Here is a 17,631-nt window from a genome sequence, read left to right on the forward strand (position 1 = left end):
TAACATTTGTTACCCGAAGATTATTTCGCTTCTATCTTTCAGTGGGCCAACGAGTTGTTGTTTGTGAAATCTGAATTTGAACATAATTTGTATTTTGAATTTTTAAACTATTAACTTTGACGTGGAGAAAAATAGAACAATCTACTGTTCGGATAATTATCATTTAATTATCTAGCTCTACCCCTGAAAATGGATCCAATATGATTTATAGTCTTGGAATACCACAAGACACGAACGACGTAAGCTAAGCAAGATAAGTAAACGGTAGGCTTCCGTACAAATACAGGTAGAGTATATTAATCGATTAGTTTATGTATTCGCCACAGTATTTAGGGCAGCACTAGACGATTGAGATTTGACAGAGCTGTGGCATGCGAGCAGGAAATTTATCCGCGATCCTTTAATCCTACCCTCACAATTAGATATTAGTCAATAATCCTAGGTCTTAAATCTAATTTGTATTTAAAGTAAACATTAGAACATCGATCAAAACGGGTTTTCAATTGACGTGGACTGAAAATCAGTTCCGTTCAATAAAATATCTACATTTATGTTTGCATTTGATACTGTAGACTGCGGGAATTTCTCCACAATCGTTCAATCGAGTACTAGTCTTTGACACGATCAGATGGCGTTCTCTCGAGCTCTTCAGCTTTTGCTGTGTTTCCTGGCGATCTTGTGGCGCGGTGTTTTTCGGAGTGGTGACGTGGCGCCGGTGGTGGTGGTGGATGGAGTTATGTGTGCGGTGGATGGAGTTGTGTGCGCGGTGCAGGGGCGGATCCAGGTTGCCTTCCATGCCTTCCGGAAGGCAGTCAAAATTTTTAGGTTCCCTCAAAAATCAAAGTAATAAATTTTTCTTTAAACTCTGAGAAAAAAATTGCCCCTGGCATGCTTTCGAAAAACGAAGTGGTGGTTTTCCGATGGAATTCGGGCGTCGCCGCTGCGCGGCTCGCTGACTCAAGTGCAGACAATTTCTCTTATGATTACAATAATATGCCCTATTAAATCTAGGAAGGCAATCAAGTTTTTGCCCTCTTGATCCGCCTCTGCGGTGTGTGCAGGAGGAGTGAATGGAGTTTATATGTGTCGTATGAATGTGTGGTATATTTTATATCTTATTTTTTTCATTATTTTTCTATATTATTTATGTTTTTTCATTTTTTTTTCTTTCATTTCATTCGCCCCCGCCCTATCAATCTCAGGGTTTCAACTGGCAGCGGCAGAGTCGGAGTTCTCTAACATGGCCTCGCACCAGCTAGTGGTGGAGTGTTGATGATGCGGATGTTACCACGGGGGACCTGCGATCAGAATAAGATGGGGGTGGTAGCAATCTTCGACTGAGGGGGCTGTTGGATCTTTAGGTCCCCAGTTTGGTCCATTCTAGTCTGAATCTGCTGGTTCATTGCCTAAGGCTACCCATTGGCATCTTGCTGATGGGCTCCCCGTTCACCCAGTTATTCCTCTGTCATCTGGGTGTCGGTTGTCTTAGGTGGTGTGCTCAATTCTCAATTGGGTCCCCAGTTAGGTCCATTCTGGTCTGAATCGGCTGGTTTCTTCGCCTAAGGCTACCCATTGGCATCTTGCTGATGGGCTCCCCGTTTTTCTCTCTCATCTGGGTGCCGGTTGTCTTTTGGTGTTGATGCTTGAAGATCGGATATCCCCCGAAGCCGAAGTTGTTTGTCGCTTCCCGTCTTACTCTGATTGCGGGTCCTCCGTAGTAACACCAGTGTCATCGGCACCCCGTCACTAGCTGGGACGAGGCCACGTTAGAGAACTCTGACTCTGCCGCTGCCAGTTGAAACCCTGAGAACCGGACTTTGCTGTTATCAGCCAGAAGTTCTGTGCTGACTTCTTTCTCTCAGGTTGGATCAAATATGATGTAAAGCCGTTAAAACTATGTATTACCAGCGTCTATATGGTTGTACTTCGATTTAAGCCGTGAAACTATGTAAATTTTATTTTTCATCCAAGGTTTTTTCCCCTTCCATCAAAATCTTTCCCAATTTTTCTTGTCGCAGCGGATGATAACGTCTATTTTGTATTCGTGAACTCTGTAATCTCGAGCATCTTTTGTGTACTTCAAATACATCGTAAACTCTGTATCTTCGATTTCTGATTCAGACCCCTCATCCTGGCCTTTCATCTTTTTCATCATCCACTATCAAAGTTAGATATAGTTGCAAATTTTGTCTTGTTAATTAATGATTATGTGCTATTTAATTTCAGCTCATTTTGAGCAAAGGGGCAATAGTGGTATATCAGGGGCTGGTTTTTACTAATTCCAAAATACAGGTGTTCTCAAAAAACACTTATCGTGTGGGGAAGAGGTACATGGTTTGGCTGTATATGTACCTAACCCAGACACGAACGGAGCTGGCATAAATCTGTGGCACAAAAATAATTAATACTATTAATGATAGGGATGGTTATGAGATAATTAAAGCTTTCTCAAACCACAGTGATCAGGCTCTGTCTGACAAACATTTTGACTTAATATATAATGTGCTCTCTTCATCTTGTCATTTCGCTAGCCAGAAGTCAAACTCCGATGGTGGGAAGTCTGGTGATACCAACATCCATAATAGTGGTATTACCAACATCAGTCCGATGGCACCATTGGACGTTCCAACAACATCATTACCTAGTCAACACGCAGGACAAACAACTTGGAGGATGAATAAGGATATAACTAAGGTGAATTACTCATTAAGGTACTACTTAGATATCTACAATTAAGGTAAATTCAATGATGTGAAATTATTTTGAATTCAAGTGAACCTATTGTGTCTTCATACAGCTGTATTAGTTTTGATACATATTGCCAAAATCATTTAATGCAGATTTACTTCCGATCGAAGGGAGATAAAACAAATCCGTACGTGCACAAATACATTCCTGAATTTGGGAGGGGGAATATTTCAATTTCACTGTGTATGTCAGATTGAGAGCCTTATTCTGACAGGATATCCTGAACTTAGGTCTTATTCCTCTAGCTAATAGCTCTCTTTTACTAACCCCTCTCCTTCAAACTATATTCCAGCATCATGTCTTGCACCGCACCAGGGAGGTCCGGTCATAACAAGGTCTTTTGATCCTTATACACAGTGTACTGTAAAAGGGAAATAATGATTATATCGCAATTCGGGTAAGGGAATTTCTAATTTACCACTAAAAATGTGATTTTATCTTAAGTTGGAAGAATACACATCTCTTTAAAGTTTATTAATTGGCGATGAAGTTAATTTAATAATAAAAACATAGTTTAGCTGGGAATTGAAATGTATATAGGGGCAATATTACTAGCAGGTTTGCACTATATGATACTATTAATCAACAAGTCATAAAATGTACAAAATGATCTTCAACCTTGTAATATAGATATTACAAATCTCGATGTATTAAAATAGGCAGTCCACAATCAGACGCTTGCCGGTTCAGACTGGTTGGAAGGTTAATTGATGGCACCGGAACCGAATTTCCTGTTATGTGCTTGGATTTCAAGAAAAGAAAATTTATGTAAAATGGACCGCCAATCACGCAACTATATCTGTACTTCCATTTCCGATTTTGAAAAAACTTTACACGGAGAAAGCAAAAGTAAAAAGTAAAACTTAGACAAAATTATCTTAACCTTGTAAACTTTTGGACTATTTACATGAAAAGAAAAGCAAAGAAATGTAAAATTAGACAAAATTCAAACATTGTAAACTTTCGGACTATTTACACAGAAGAAACAACAAAAGATATGTAAAATTAGACTACCAACTTAGGAGACCCTCGCCGATAATGAACCCGGCAATCATAAAAGGTAACTTAATATAGTTTAAATTATTGCGATAAATTCTAAATTAAATACTTTGTCATTACAGGATATCTTCTTTTAATCATTGCAGCTAAATTTCAACTATAAGAAACAACCCAGCTTGAGATCAAACACTCGTGCAAAATCGACCAACTGGAACAGCGCACAGCCAACTAGAATCGACCAACCAACTTAGATGATCCACGCCGATAACGAATCCAGCAATCATGAAAGGTAACGTAATATAGATGGAGTTATTTCGATTCATTCTCAATGAAATGTTTTGTGATTACATGATATCTTTGTTTACTCTTCAGCTGAATCCTATCAAACTGCCCAGCTTGAGATCAACAACTCATCATAAATCTACCGATAAGAACAGCCCACACAACAATCCAAGCTTAAATCAAATGCATCAATGAACATAGAACATTTTAACTGATACGGAACCCAGCAAACTTGAAATGTAAGTTGATATTTTATGGAAATGATAATGATGAATTCTAAATGAAATAATTTGTCATTACAGGCTATCTTCTTTTAATCATAGCAGCTAAATTGTAACTATAAGAAAAAACCCAGCTTGAGATCAACTACTCTTCCAAAATTGACCAACTTGAACCATTTGCCAAATTTTTGTAGTCTCTCCTACTGTAAACAGAGGGCGCATGGGTCTGCTGGCATAGCCACTGACTAGCATAGCCACAAACGCGCGCTTGAGGTCAACAACTCATCTAAAATCTAGCGATTAGAGAACAGCGCACAGAAGGGGCCTGAATTCTGAATGAAATATCTGTATTTACAGGATATCTTTGTTTACTCATTTTCAGCTAAATCCTATCTATATGAAACTGCTGCTCATGAGATCAACAACTCGTTTAAAATCTGCCGATTAGAGAACAGCACTCAGAAGGGGCCAATTTGAATTGACCTCAACATCAACCAACCAACTTAGGAGATCCTCGCCGATAGCGAACAAAGCAATCATTAAAGGTAAGTTGATATACATGAAATTATCTTATATAATAATACCGAATTGTTGTACTGACTGCTCCGTCGTTATTGGATGTATTGCCCTGAAAATTTGCCCGGCGGTAGATCTCGACGTCTTTTATCGCTTGGGCACTGTTTCCATTCAAAATTATTTTGGAATTTATGTGGTGGACCACTTTCCAAATTTTTGAAGTCTCTCCTACTGTTCACAGAGGGTGCATGGGTCAGTTGGCATAGCCACTGACTAGAAACAGCCACTGTTGATACAGTACGAGCTACTGCTGCCTTTGTGACCCAGCTGCTGGGTCACGAAATTCATACATTATGAAATGATCATATCGGTACTTTACATATTTGTTTCTATCTATAGTTCTGTAACCTTGGGCCTCCATGGGAAGGTCAAGTGAGTCCTGAGATCCCGTATTATCTTTATATGGGCACAGCTGATCACACCACATAAATTAGACCACTTTAAAATGCCAAAATACTCAATTAACATGCAACGAAATAATAAGTTGGAAGTTCTTCGTTTAGAAATCACCCGTGGTTTCTACGGGCTTTCCACTAGTTACGATTAATTCTGAATGAAATATTTGTATTTACAGGATACCTTTGTTTACTCGTTTCAGCTAAATAATATCTATATGAAACTGCTGCGCTTGAGATCAACAACTCATTTGAAATCTGCCGATTAGAAGAGGTGAATTTGAATTGATCTCAACATCAACCAACCAACTTAGGAGATCTTAATCGATAATGAACCCGGCAATCATGAAAGGTAACTTGATATACATGAAATTATCTTATATAATAATACTGAATTGCCGTACTGACTGCTCCATCGTTACTGGATGTATGGTGTATGGATTAATAAGCCGGAAGTTCTACGTTCAAAAATCACCTATGGTAACCACGGGCTTTCCACTAGTTATAATTAATTCTGAATGAAATATTTGTATTTACAGGATATCTTTGTTAACTCGTTTCAGCTGAGTAATATCTATATGAAACTGCAGCGCTTGAGGTAAACAACTCGTTTAAACTTTGCCGATTAGAGAACAGCGCACAGAAGAGGCATTTAATAACCAAAATCTATGCACCGGTCCACATTGCTGATCTGATATATATCCGGCCGTCATTAGTCTTAAACAGTGATGAACTAATGCTACTACTACAACAAATAATTAGGCAGTTGGGGTTCGAAACTAATGTCCGAACACACCAAGGATCCAAGCCAATACTGAAGCCAGCAATCGTTTAAGGTAAGTTGATTTACATGGAAATTATGATCAATGCTATATAAAGAATTATGTGAATACAGGATATTTTCTTTTAATCATTTCAGTTAAATCTCATCTATAGAAATAGGCCATTAACTACTCAAAAATCTACTGATTAGAAAAGCCAACAGAAGATTCTAACTCGAATTGAACTCATCAACTATCACAGAAGAGTGCAACGAATTTAACTCATGAACCGACTTAGACGATCATAGCCGACACTAAACCCTGTTATCACAAATCACATCTATAAGAAAAAAGCTAAGATCATACTAAGATCAACTAACCATCTAGAATCTACTGATTAGAACAGTCGACAGAAGTATGCAACTTGAACTTAGAACCAACTTAGAACCAACCAACTTAGAACTCCTAGCCGACACTAACCCGTTATCTTGAAAGGTAAATTGATTTACATGGAATTTATTATGATTAATGCTCTATGAAGAATTGTGTATATTATATTATATAAGATATTGTGTAATTACAGGATATCTTCTTTTGTTCATTTCAGCTAAATTACACCTGTAAGAAAATGCCTAAGATTAACTAGTAAAAAATGTACTGATTCAAATAGCCAACAGAATATTCCAACTTGAACATCAACAACCACAGAACGAATTTAACTCATGAACCGACTTGGACGATCCTAGCCGATACTAAACTCAGCAATCTTGAAAGGTAAGTTGGTTCACATGGAATCTATTATCATTAATGCTATATGAAATATTGTGTGAATACAGGATATCTCCTTTTGTGCATTTCAGCTAAATCACATCTATTAGAAAAAGCCCATACTAAGATCAACTAACCATCTAGAATCTACTGATTAGAACAGACAACAGAAGAATGCACCTTGAATTTTACTAATCAACCAACTTCACTAAACCCAGTTATCTTGAAAGGTAAATTGATTTACCGTATTTTCCGGTGTACAAGTCGACCCGGTGTATAAGTCGAGGTCAAATTTTCAGTTTAAAAAGTTGTGCTGCTAGGGCTATAGTCGGTGTATAAGTCGAGTCGCTTCTTCATGTGTTTACATATGTCACATTGAAAACAGTGCCGATGTCATTCTCATAGCTGTTGAGAGTCTTTACCACTGTTTGTATTATTAGATTATTGGGATCTGTTGTTTCTGATATTAAATTACCGGATTAGTGCTCATTGTTTGTATCCACATGTTGAATGTATAGTGTATACATTGAATGCCGCGCGCCTGTAGTCTAGTATTAGACTGACTGTGTATTGATTATTGGCACTCTGCCACAGCATCGTGGCTTATATAAACACTGTACAATGAATATACACGGTTTTCTTTCTCTTTGATTTTTAACATATCAGTTAATTTTGAAACATTTCCAAACTATAAGAAATTATTTTTATCAACAACCTAAATTCTAATTGGTATATGAGTGTAGCCTAACATAAATTAATATTCCATTTCATCATGGCGACCCCGAACTCTAAACATCGTCAGTTTAAAACGATATCGAAAGTGTAGCCGGTGTATAAGTCGACCTACGTTTTTTGAACAGGATTTTTGGTCTCAAAAACTCGACTTATACACCAGAAAATACGGTACATGGAATTTATTATGATTAATGCTATATGAAAAATTGTGTATATTGTAAGATATTGTATAATTACAGGATATCTTCTTTTATTCATTTCAGCTAAATTACATCTATAAGAAAATGCCTAAGATTAACTAGTCAAAAATGTACTGATTCGAATAGCCAACAGAATATTCCAACTTGAATTGAAATCATCAACTACCACAGAACAAATTTAACTCATGAACCGACTTAGACGATCCTAGCCGATACTAAACTCAGCAATCTTGAAAGGTAAGTTGATTCACATGGAATCTATTATCATTAATGCTATATGAAATATTGTGTGAATACAGGATATCTCCTTTTGTGCATTTCAGCTAAATCACATCTATGAGAAAAGCCCATACTAAGATCAACTAACCATCTAGAATCTACTGATTAGAACAGACAACAGAAGAATGCACCTTGAATTTTACCAACTTAGAACTCCTAGCCGACACTAAACCCAGTTATCTTGAAAGGTAAATTGATTTACATGGAATTTATTATGATTAATGCTATATGAAAAATTGTGTATATTGTAAGATATTGTATAATTACAGGATATGTTCTTTTATTCATTTCAGCTAAATTACATCTATAAGAAAATGCCTAAGATTAACTAGTCAAAAATGTACTGATTCGAATAGCCAACAGAATATTCCAACTTGAATTGAAATCATCAACTACCACAGAACAAATTTAACTCATGAACCAACTTAGATGATCCTAGCCGATACTAAACTCAGCAATCTTGAAAGGTAAGTTGATTCACATGGAATTTATTATCATTAATGCTTTATGAAATATTGTGTGAATACAGGATATCTCCTTTTGTGCATTTCAGCTAAATCACATCTATGAGAAAAGCCCATACTAAGATCAACTTACCATCTAGAATCTACTGATTAGAACAGACAACAGAAGAATGCACCTTGAATTTTACTAATCAACCAACTTAGAACTCCTAGCTGACACTAAACCCAGTTATCTTGAAAGGTAAGTTGATTTACATGGAATTTATTATGATTAATGCTATATGAAAAATTGTGTATATTGTAAGATATTGTATAATTACAGGATATCTTCTTTTATTCATTTCAGCTAAATCACATCTATAAGAAGAAGCTCAGCCTGAGATCAACTCGTCATCTAGAATCTACTAATTAAAACTGCCAACAGAAGATTTTAACTTGAATTGAAATCATCAACTACCACAGAAGAGTCCAACTTGAATTCAACTGCGTAGGCCTAGAAGTCCAGATGAGAAATTCAGCCAGCAGCGGTTTATCGCCCAATGACGGATTTCTTCTACTGGTCTTCTACAGAGACAATGCGTGTGTTATATATAAACATTTAATTAGGAGCAGCAGAGACAATGTATATATATTGTGAACATTTATTCAGGAGCAGCACCAGACAATGCGTATCTTATAAACACTTATTCAGGAGCAGCACAGGCAATGCGTATCTTATAAACACTTGTTCAGGAGCAGCAACGTCAGTAGAATATTTAAAGTATTGATTTATTTTGTGTATTACCTTTTTACAAACCAGTCTGATGTGTAACATGGGTTTCAAAATGCGTCTTAAAATTCACTGTCTATTTGAAGAGACGGAAATAAAGAAATAGTTTTAATGTTGACTGATGAAAATTGAACTATGTCAGTTATTCTCAAAGTTCTTACAGTGACAATCCCCAAAGGGGTAGGGCTAGATTACGTAGGGGCTTCAATCGACCCTTTCGTGGCCGCGCCAACACAGGGACCCGTTGAAGATGTCAGGCCAGTGGGCTCTTGCCTTCAAGACGCCTCTTCCCACTGGCTAGAAAAATTTGGCGACACTTGGGCTACAAAGATCGTTTCCAAAGGATACCGACTGAAATTCGTTCACAAACCGCATCTATCTCATCACCCGGTGGATATGAGGCCAAAGTGGGGGCAGGAGTCCCACGTTATGCCAGCGATCAACGAGATGATCGCTGGAAGAAATCCCTCTAGGATCCCCGGGATGGTATTCAAGAATTTTCACCGTTCCAAAATCATCTGGGGGCTTAAGGACGGTAATAGATCTGTCAGCTCTAAATCGTTATATCATAGCCCCAAAATTCAAGCTAACAACACCCAAGGAGGTGATTCAGGGGCTGGAGTCAGGCCAATGGGCAGCATCCATAGATCTGAAGGATGCATACCTACAAGTACCAATACACAGGAACTCAAGAAAGTATTTAAGAGTTCATTGGAGGGGAAGAACATACCAATTTCGGTCTCTGCCCTTCGGCCTGAGTTCAGCCCCATGGGTCTACACCAAACTTGTCAAAAGGGTTTAGAAACACCTTCAGTCGAAGGGAGTTCGCATTTTCTGTTACCTGGACGATTGGCTGGTTGTGGCACATTCGAAAGCATAGTGCAAGGAAGCCTTAGACAAGACACTGGCCTTGATCCGTCAATTAGGTTTCATAGTGAATTTAGAGAAGTCCCAGTTGACCCCTCTCAAAGGTTCACGTACCTAGCTATGCACTTCGACCTGACGCAGGCCTTAGTCAGACCAGCACAGGCCAGAGTTCAGAAGCTGAGGGAGGCAGTTCTCGGTCTCCTGACGGGGGCGCCCAGATCGGCTCGGTCCTGGTCACAGGTTTTGGGCCAGATGAGTTCCGTTGCACTCGTAGTTCCGCTCGGTCGTTTACACAGCCGTTTTCTTCAAAGATTCTGGAAGCAAGCTTGGAGATTGGCAGGGGAAGAGTGGGATACCTTATTGCCGGTACCACCGGTGAACCTAATCCCCGACCTCGAGTGGTGGACTCTCGCGCAGAACTTGACAAGAGGCACCTCCCTAGCACCATTGAAGGCCCCGATTCATCTATGCACGGATGTCAGCCATCAGGGCTGGGGAGCACATGTAGAAGGTTTTCAGAAAGCCGGGAACTGGTCTCGAGCAGAAGCTCATCTCCACATAAATCACCTGGAACTGTTAGCGGTTCAAAAGGTCTTCAAACACTTCAAAAGGAGGTTAGGGGGTCATCATGTGTGGCTGTCAACGGACAACTCCACAGTAAAGGCTTATTTGCTCAACCAGGGAGGGACCAGGTCCCCAACATTATCCAACTTAGCAGCTCAGATTCTGACCTGGGTCCAGGCTCAAGGGATGATTCTTTCGGTATCCCACCTGGCCGGCAGCCTGAATGTGGTGGCCGACGCTCTGTCTCGCCAAGACAAGCCAGTAGCCACCGAGTGGACATTGGCAGTCAGGGTAGCCAATCAAGTCCGGGCCCTGATGGGCAGTCCGAACGTGGACCTGTTTGCCACTGGCTTCAACACGAGGTGTCCGGTGTTTGTGTCCCCATTTCAAGACGACTTGGCGTGGGGGGTGGACGCTCTATTTCTGAGTTGGGACAACCTGCTAGCTTATGCCTTTCCCCCCACTCCCCTACTCAATCGAGTGTTGGAGAAGATAGAGGGGGCAGTCAACTGTCATGTGGTCTTAGTGGCTCCCTGTTGGCCGACTCAGACATGGTTCATCAGACTCCTTCATCTACTGGTGGACTTCCCTCGCACTCTGCCCAATTACTCCGGGTTACTGTCCCAGGGACGATTCAAGTTACACCCAAATCAATTCCAATTGAATCTACACGCCTGGCCATTGTCAAGCGACAGCTTTCAAACCAAGGAATTTCTTCGGGGGCAGCCAGATTTATCGTGGAATCCAAACGTCCCTCTACCGGAGCATTGTACGATTCCAAATGGGAATGTTACTCCGATTGGTGTAATAGGAGAGCGGTGGATTCTCTCCACCCCTCTGTGTCAGAGTTAATAGATTTTTTCTATTTCCTGTTCGAAGAGAAGAATAGACAGGTTATAACCATTAAAGGCTACAGATCAGCAATAGGGCATACTTTCGTTCAGCGGGTGTCCCTGTAGTGACGGAGGATGTGAAAATAGCTCAATTGATATCAGGTTTTGGGGTTAAGAGACCCAAACAGGTTTCAGATATCCCGCCATGGGACTTAACAGTGGTTCTTAGAGCTCTTATGATCACTCCCTTCGAGCCTATCCGCAATACTACCCTGTCAGACTTATCTAAGAAAACGGTGTTCTTACTGTTCTTAGCGATGGCCGCGAGGCGTTCAGAGGTTCATGCTTTATCGATGCGTCCGGGTCATATTTCCTTTGGTCCACAAGATAGGTTTGTCATTTTAAGGCCTGGTCTTAGTTTCATTGCCAAGAATCAAAAGGCTTCCGTAGCAGCCAGATCTTGGAAGATCGAGGCTTTGACGCATAGGGTATCTCACGATCTTCCTGATACGTCGCTCTGTCCAGTAAGAGCTTTAAAGGAGTACTTTAGAGAGGACACTTCGCCACAGAGAAGATAGGGAGAGGCTCTTTATTCCTCTCCGACAAGGGGATAAGAGAGATATCTCAAGGGACACAATCGCTAGATGGATTGTATCTTTAATTAAAGAAACTCTGCATTCTCAGGGGTCCCAGGCTCCGCTCGGGATACATTCTCATCAGGTGAGGGCATTAGCCACATCCTGGTCATTATTCACGGGGGCTTCCTTGGAATCCATCTAGTTTCTCGTCATTTTATTTGAAGGACGTTTCTGGACAGTTAGGCTCACTGTCCACGTTGGGTCCAATTGTTACTGCACAACGAATAAGCGTACAAAAACCCAAAAAGCATCGGGCCCAGTTAGACCTTTTTAAACCAGGTCCTGGGGATTAAAGGGTTTCTTCTGTATTCAGCTATAAGAAAGTTGATGTATATAAGTTGTGGGCATCTTTTACAGGGCCTAGGTTACCTTAAGACAGTTAGTGGTAAGGGTTCCTTTTGTTATAGGTATTAAGTTTAGACATGAATCATGATTTCATTTATATAGCCTGGGCAAGGCTGCGTCTAGAGTTTAAGTTTTTTACCTACTGGTTTAGGTTAATATCGAGGTAATGGCAGTCAGTGCCTTACTAAGGTATCCGGGAGTCAGTTGACACCGGGTTGTTGATTTCCTTTTTTCGACTCAAACGTAACGGGGTCATAATAGGCATGTTATTATCTACTAGTACAGTTAGGAACTGAAAAGAAAGCAGCACGGTAGCTCCTTGATTTTTGGTTTTCCACTGGCTCACCTGGGGTTTGTTGCGGTTTTCTGCAGAGAGTTTTAGGATGAGTGTAAGTGTAGAGAATTTAAATCGACTTTTGGTCGCCTCCCTCCTCCATTCTTTGGGATTCTGGCTATAGTGTATTTTCCCAGGGAATGTATTCGAAGTAAATATTACAATTTTGTTGAAAAATTGGTATTTACGAGGAATACTTACCTGGGAAAATACACGGGTATTCCCACCCAGCTGTCCCCCAGGCGATGAGGGATTATTGGCGCAAAAAGATGATGGCATCTCGCCAGATGGCGCTATGTTACGGCGCCCCTACCAAAAGTCGATTCGGGCGTTATCTGCCTTCTCTAGAGTTTCCCAACCTCTTGAGATCATTTCTGTTGTTGTTTTAAGCATTCTATCGGACAGTTAGTAATAAACAAAACAAATAACCATAAACCTTAACTAAATCAAACACACTTAAAAAAAAAAATAACTGATTTGATAGAATGCTTCAAATAACTGATGAAAGATCGCCCGCCCTATAGCACACCCTGTCACTGCTGTTACTGTTGATTGTTTTAGGGCTAATATCTGGGAGATACATTTTACTCTTTTTTAGAAAGAATGTTAAACATCTATAAACGTGATTAGTTATCGATAGTAAAATTATTGTCATGTTTTCCCTGAAATAATGTAGTATTAAATGAGTGAACTGATAATGTTTGAAAATCTTAAGTTAAGACGAGGGGCAGCGGAGTGGGACTTTGTAGGTTTTGTCTCTTGTTTAAATGCTTTTATGTTGAACTGTTATTAAAATACAGTCCATTTGTTAACAAGGTACTTAGATGATAATTCCTCGAGTAAATACCTGTCATTTAGCAAGGTGTAATTTTCGTCATGAGAATAAAACGACACATATGTGTTCATTATTCATCTTAAAATTTTTCGACTGTTTAGTAAGGTTTATAGCAACTATCAAACTGAGGTCCTATCAAATATGGAGGAGCATTTTTTACTATAAGTGAGGATATATAAACAGTGTTGATTAGTAAATTGTCCTAGCTATGTTTTGATAGCTATTGTCGGTTTTACAATATACAAGATTCAAATCTGCACACGATGCATTCCAGATCTCGAAAAATTATCGAATTCAGTTTAATTGTAGATATCTCAGCGATCAGTTATTTGTATTTTACCTAGATATATGGATAGATGAAATATCTATACGATGATACTCAGTATATCTTAATTAAAAAAACCTTCAAAATACTTTGCATTAAACGTAACAATGTTGAGAAAATAACATTGATAATGTTTGAAAACCTCAGGCAAGTTTGGCAAAACTCTAGTTATCTTACTTATAACTCTAGTTATCTTGTAAAATAATGTTAATGGAAATGAAAAAATAAAGATTGATAGTTCATCTCAAGCTTTTAAGATTGAATCTGAAGGTTATGGAGTTTTAATGTTTATATGTTTGAGATATGTTATGTAGTTCTTTGATGATTGATGATACATAAACAGAGTATCCTAAATATCTCTTACATTGTCATTTGAAGAGTTGATACAGTAAAATGCTTCATATTTCATGAAATAGCCAAATGTCACTTATGCCTGGTGACTTCATGAATTGTCAAATTAATAGTCTTAGACATTCAGACTGGTCCCAATTGTCGGTGTTTTATGGATCAAAGTTTACAATTCTTTGTGTTATATTATTATTATCCTATTGATTCAAATTTTCTGAATCAGTTGAAGTCGAAATGTTTTTGGTGAATAAAAACATTGAAATACCTTGCAGTAGCAATTGTGATGTTAAAGGCTAGTACGGTAATCTTATTTTTTGGATAGCTCATTATAAGGCTAAAAATGATACCTTGTTTTCCTGATCGGCCAGCTGTCATTTTGTAAATAACAATGAAATTTGTATTCAGTTAATCTCTATAACTGCCGAATCTGTTATGGTTAGCTTTATCATGATTTTAAAGTATCTACCTAGGCGGCTGGCAGGGTCAACTTTTAAGAGTAAAAATGTAAATCAGATTGATTCAACATTAAATCTTACGCTTTCCAGGGTAATTGGCCAGGTTTACCTCTGGTTTTAGTGCGGGGAGCCATGGACTCTTACAGTTTAGACTCCATGGTTGTGGCCCATAGACCTGTTATAGAGTCTATGGTTGGACCATGGATGTATAAACTCTAGTTTATAGTTTATGCGTCCATGGTTGGACTGTTTTTGAAATACAGTCCACGTGCTTGAGGAACTTACTTTATAATTCCTCGAGCACATACCTGGTATTTTGTATAATTGTTGTATGATGATAAATATGTTTGTTTGAAATTCTTTATTTTATTTGTTTAGTTAATTAGCTACTCTGAATTTTGTTAGTTGACCAGTCAGTGGTTTTTTATTATCTTGCAATCCACCTCTTTTTTCAACCAATCCCACCAACATTGTCCGGAGACGAGGATGTGCGGAAAACATCGATTAGTTTATGTATTCCCTTCAATACGTTCCCTGTAAAAACATACATAGCCAACGCTAGCTTGGCCGGAAATAACGCCAGAAATAACGACTTTGAGAACCCGTATAGTGGCGCCCTCAACGGGAGATCCACCATCTTTTTACGCTGGCGTCGGTTCGAGCAAGTCTGCTTGAATTGTTTGGTCGGAAAATCGGTTTAATTTATCGGTCTTTTAACGCCCATCTGGTCATAAATATATGATTATCAGTCACTAATCGAACAGAAAAGCGGTAGATTGTCGATATTGGTCGCGATCGGTCGGTTGGGGGATCGAATCCATTGATTTAGATTCGTCGATTCTCGGTGGGGTCGCACGGTCTCTCCGGTTGAATTTTTTCGTCGTCGATTCGGTCGGTATTTTTTAAATTTCTTCCGGTTATCGTTGCGATTCTATAATAAATATATTCATTCTACAGTGGTATATTTTTCTCTTTCGAGAGTGTATTTCGTCACCAATATTACATATCCTCCGTCAGGAGAGTTGTTTGGTATTTTCTTTCAGATTATGGCGGACAGTGGTTTTTCCGCCCCTAAGGGGCAAAAACGCTGTTCTGGTGTGAGTTGCACCAGGTTTTTCGGGCAGTGGGATTCGCACCCCACGTGCCAGAAATGCCGGGCGACCTTACACGGAGCTCTGTGTTCTAGGGCTCAGATGTGTGCAACATGTCTGGAGTGGGACGAAGCGACCTGGAAACGGGCCGACAAGTCTCGCTCCTACGCTTCTCGGAAAGAGAAGTCGAATAGTAGCGCTGGCAATACGTCAATCGTTTCTAACTCACCGAGTATTCCTGCTCCCCCGGCTCTCAATCGGCCGGTCACGCAGGTTTCGGACCCACCTACGGAAGGTGGGCCGGGTTCCGTTCCGGCGGATTCCGTCTCCACGGGATCTCAATCGCGCCAACCGACCCGGTCACGTCTGATTTCCCGGTCCCGGTCGCATTCAAGAAGTCGGTCTCCGGTCCGGTCACGAGCCCGGTCATCCGGTCGCTCCCGGTCGAAAGTCCGGTCTCGGTCAAAAACCCGGTCCCGGTCAGGAACTCGTTCACCTTCAGGTACCAGTACCCGGTCCCGGACCCCGGTCAAGGTCCGCAAGGCACGCGAATACTCGATCTCTGTATCACCTCGCAAAGGGTCTACAGCGGATTGCTCGTTTAGTGCGCACAGTGAGCGTCGTCCACGAGAGCGCCGTAGGGAAACGGATAAGCACGGCGGTAAGAGACACCGTTCTCGATCTCCGAGTAGGAACTCCGTTTCGCGCGCGCAACGCCGGAATGATAATGAGATCTACCGCCGGAGAAGAATGTCGTCGGTATCGTCGACCTCTCGGTCACGTTCCCGGTCTCCGGTGCGACACCGAAGGAAGCCTAATTCCAGCCTCAGGTCGGCTCCTTCAGGCGAAGTTAGTGCCATATTACTAGCCATTCAAGCGCAAATGTCGGCCCTCAATGAAGAGCTACAAGCACTAAAATCGGACCGTCATCCGCGCGGTTCTCCCTCCGGTTCAGAGCGCGACTCCTCTCCAGAGTTAGTTCTTGATCAAAATAATGATTTCGACACGGAAACCCCAGTGGATGGCACTTCCCGGTTGCCTCGTCCTGGGGCAGGCCCTCATCAAGCCGGCGAAAAATCCGTCCCGTTGGACGTTTCCAATCAGTCTACGGAGACGTTACGGACGAAAAGGGCAACCTCGCCCGTTCATTCAGTGACTACGGACGTCTTGACGGCTGGAGAGATGCCGTTCTCCGAACTCATTCGAGACGTCTTCTCCAAATACAAGGGCACAGTCCCTAAGCCCAAAACTACGCAGCCACGCGGGCTGGCATCTAGTATTTTCCAGCAACCAGAGGACCCCGCGGCTGTGGTGTTAGCACAACACCCAGCCTACTTGGAGGAGTGCAAAGATTCGCTCGACCCAACGGTATGGGGAGCCCCTCGCTCCTCTCAGGACTGGTCGTGGCCTCCTCTCGAATCCGGTATCAAAGACCTAAAGTTCTTTTCGTGTACGGAGCCGCATATTACTGGATTTCGTCCTAGCTATTATGCGACTCCAGGTTCGTCACCGGCACTTGAAAATAAGCGTCTTTCAGGTCGATAGAAGCAGCCCCTTGCCCGGGTTTCAGGCCCTGAATGACTTCTTTGAGGGTCGTCATTTTGAATTTTGGGCAGTCGAGAAACTTGTTTAGGAGAGAGAGGTCTATCACCGTCCGAAGGCCACCGGACGCCTTGGGGACGGTGAAGATCCTGGAGTACCATCCCCGAGAGGGATGACCCTGAACGCGACGCAGGGCTCCTTTTTCGATTAGTTCCCGGATCACCGGGGTAATGTGTTGCTTCTGACCTTTCTTGGGT

The 17,631-nt window shown here is 40.9% G+C and overlaps 1 long non-coding RNA gene across 2 annotated transcripts; it reads left to right on the forward strand.

Annotated features, from left to right (window-relative positions):
• The first annotated feature begins 1,304 nt into the window (after window positions 1–1,304).
• LOC141901748 (uncharacterized) lies at window positions 1,305–9,268 on the forward strand. Of its 2 annotated transcripts, none has more exons than XR_012618859.1 (15): window positions 1,305–2,711; window positions 3,408–3,808; window positions 3,894–4,036; window positions 4,120–4,268; window positions 4,633–4,795; window positions 5,425–5,573; window positions 5,785–6,057; window positions 6,141–6,477; window positions 6,590–6,756; window positions 6,843–6,980; window positions 7,749–7,922; window positions 8,009–8,152; window positions 8,258–8,431; window positions 8,518–8,669; window positions 8,775–9,268. It is a non-coding gene; the product is annotated as an uncharacterized LOC141901748 (long non-coding RNA). The 2 variants fall into 2 exon arrangements; XR_012618858.1 differs by having other exon boundaries at window positions 1,305–2,694.
• The last annotated feature ends 8,363 nt before the right edge of the window (window positions 9,269–17,631 follow it).

This window comes from Tubulanus polymorphus, chromosome 3, assembly GCF_964204645.1.
Source record: "Tubulanus polymorphus chromosome 3, tnTubPoly1.2, whole genome shotgun sequence".
Lineage (NCBI taxonomy): Eukaryota > Metazoa > Nemertea > Palaeonemertea > Tubulaniformes > Tubulanidae > Tubulanus > Tubulanus polymorphus.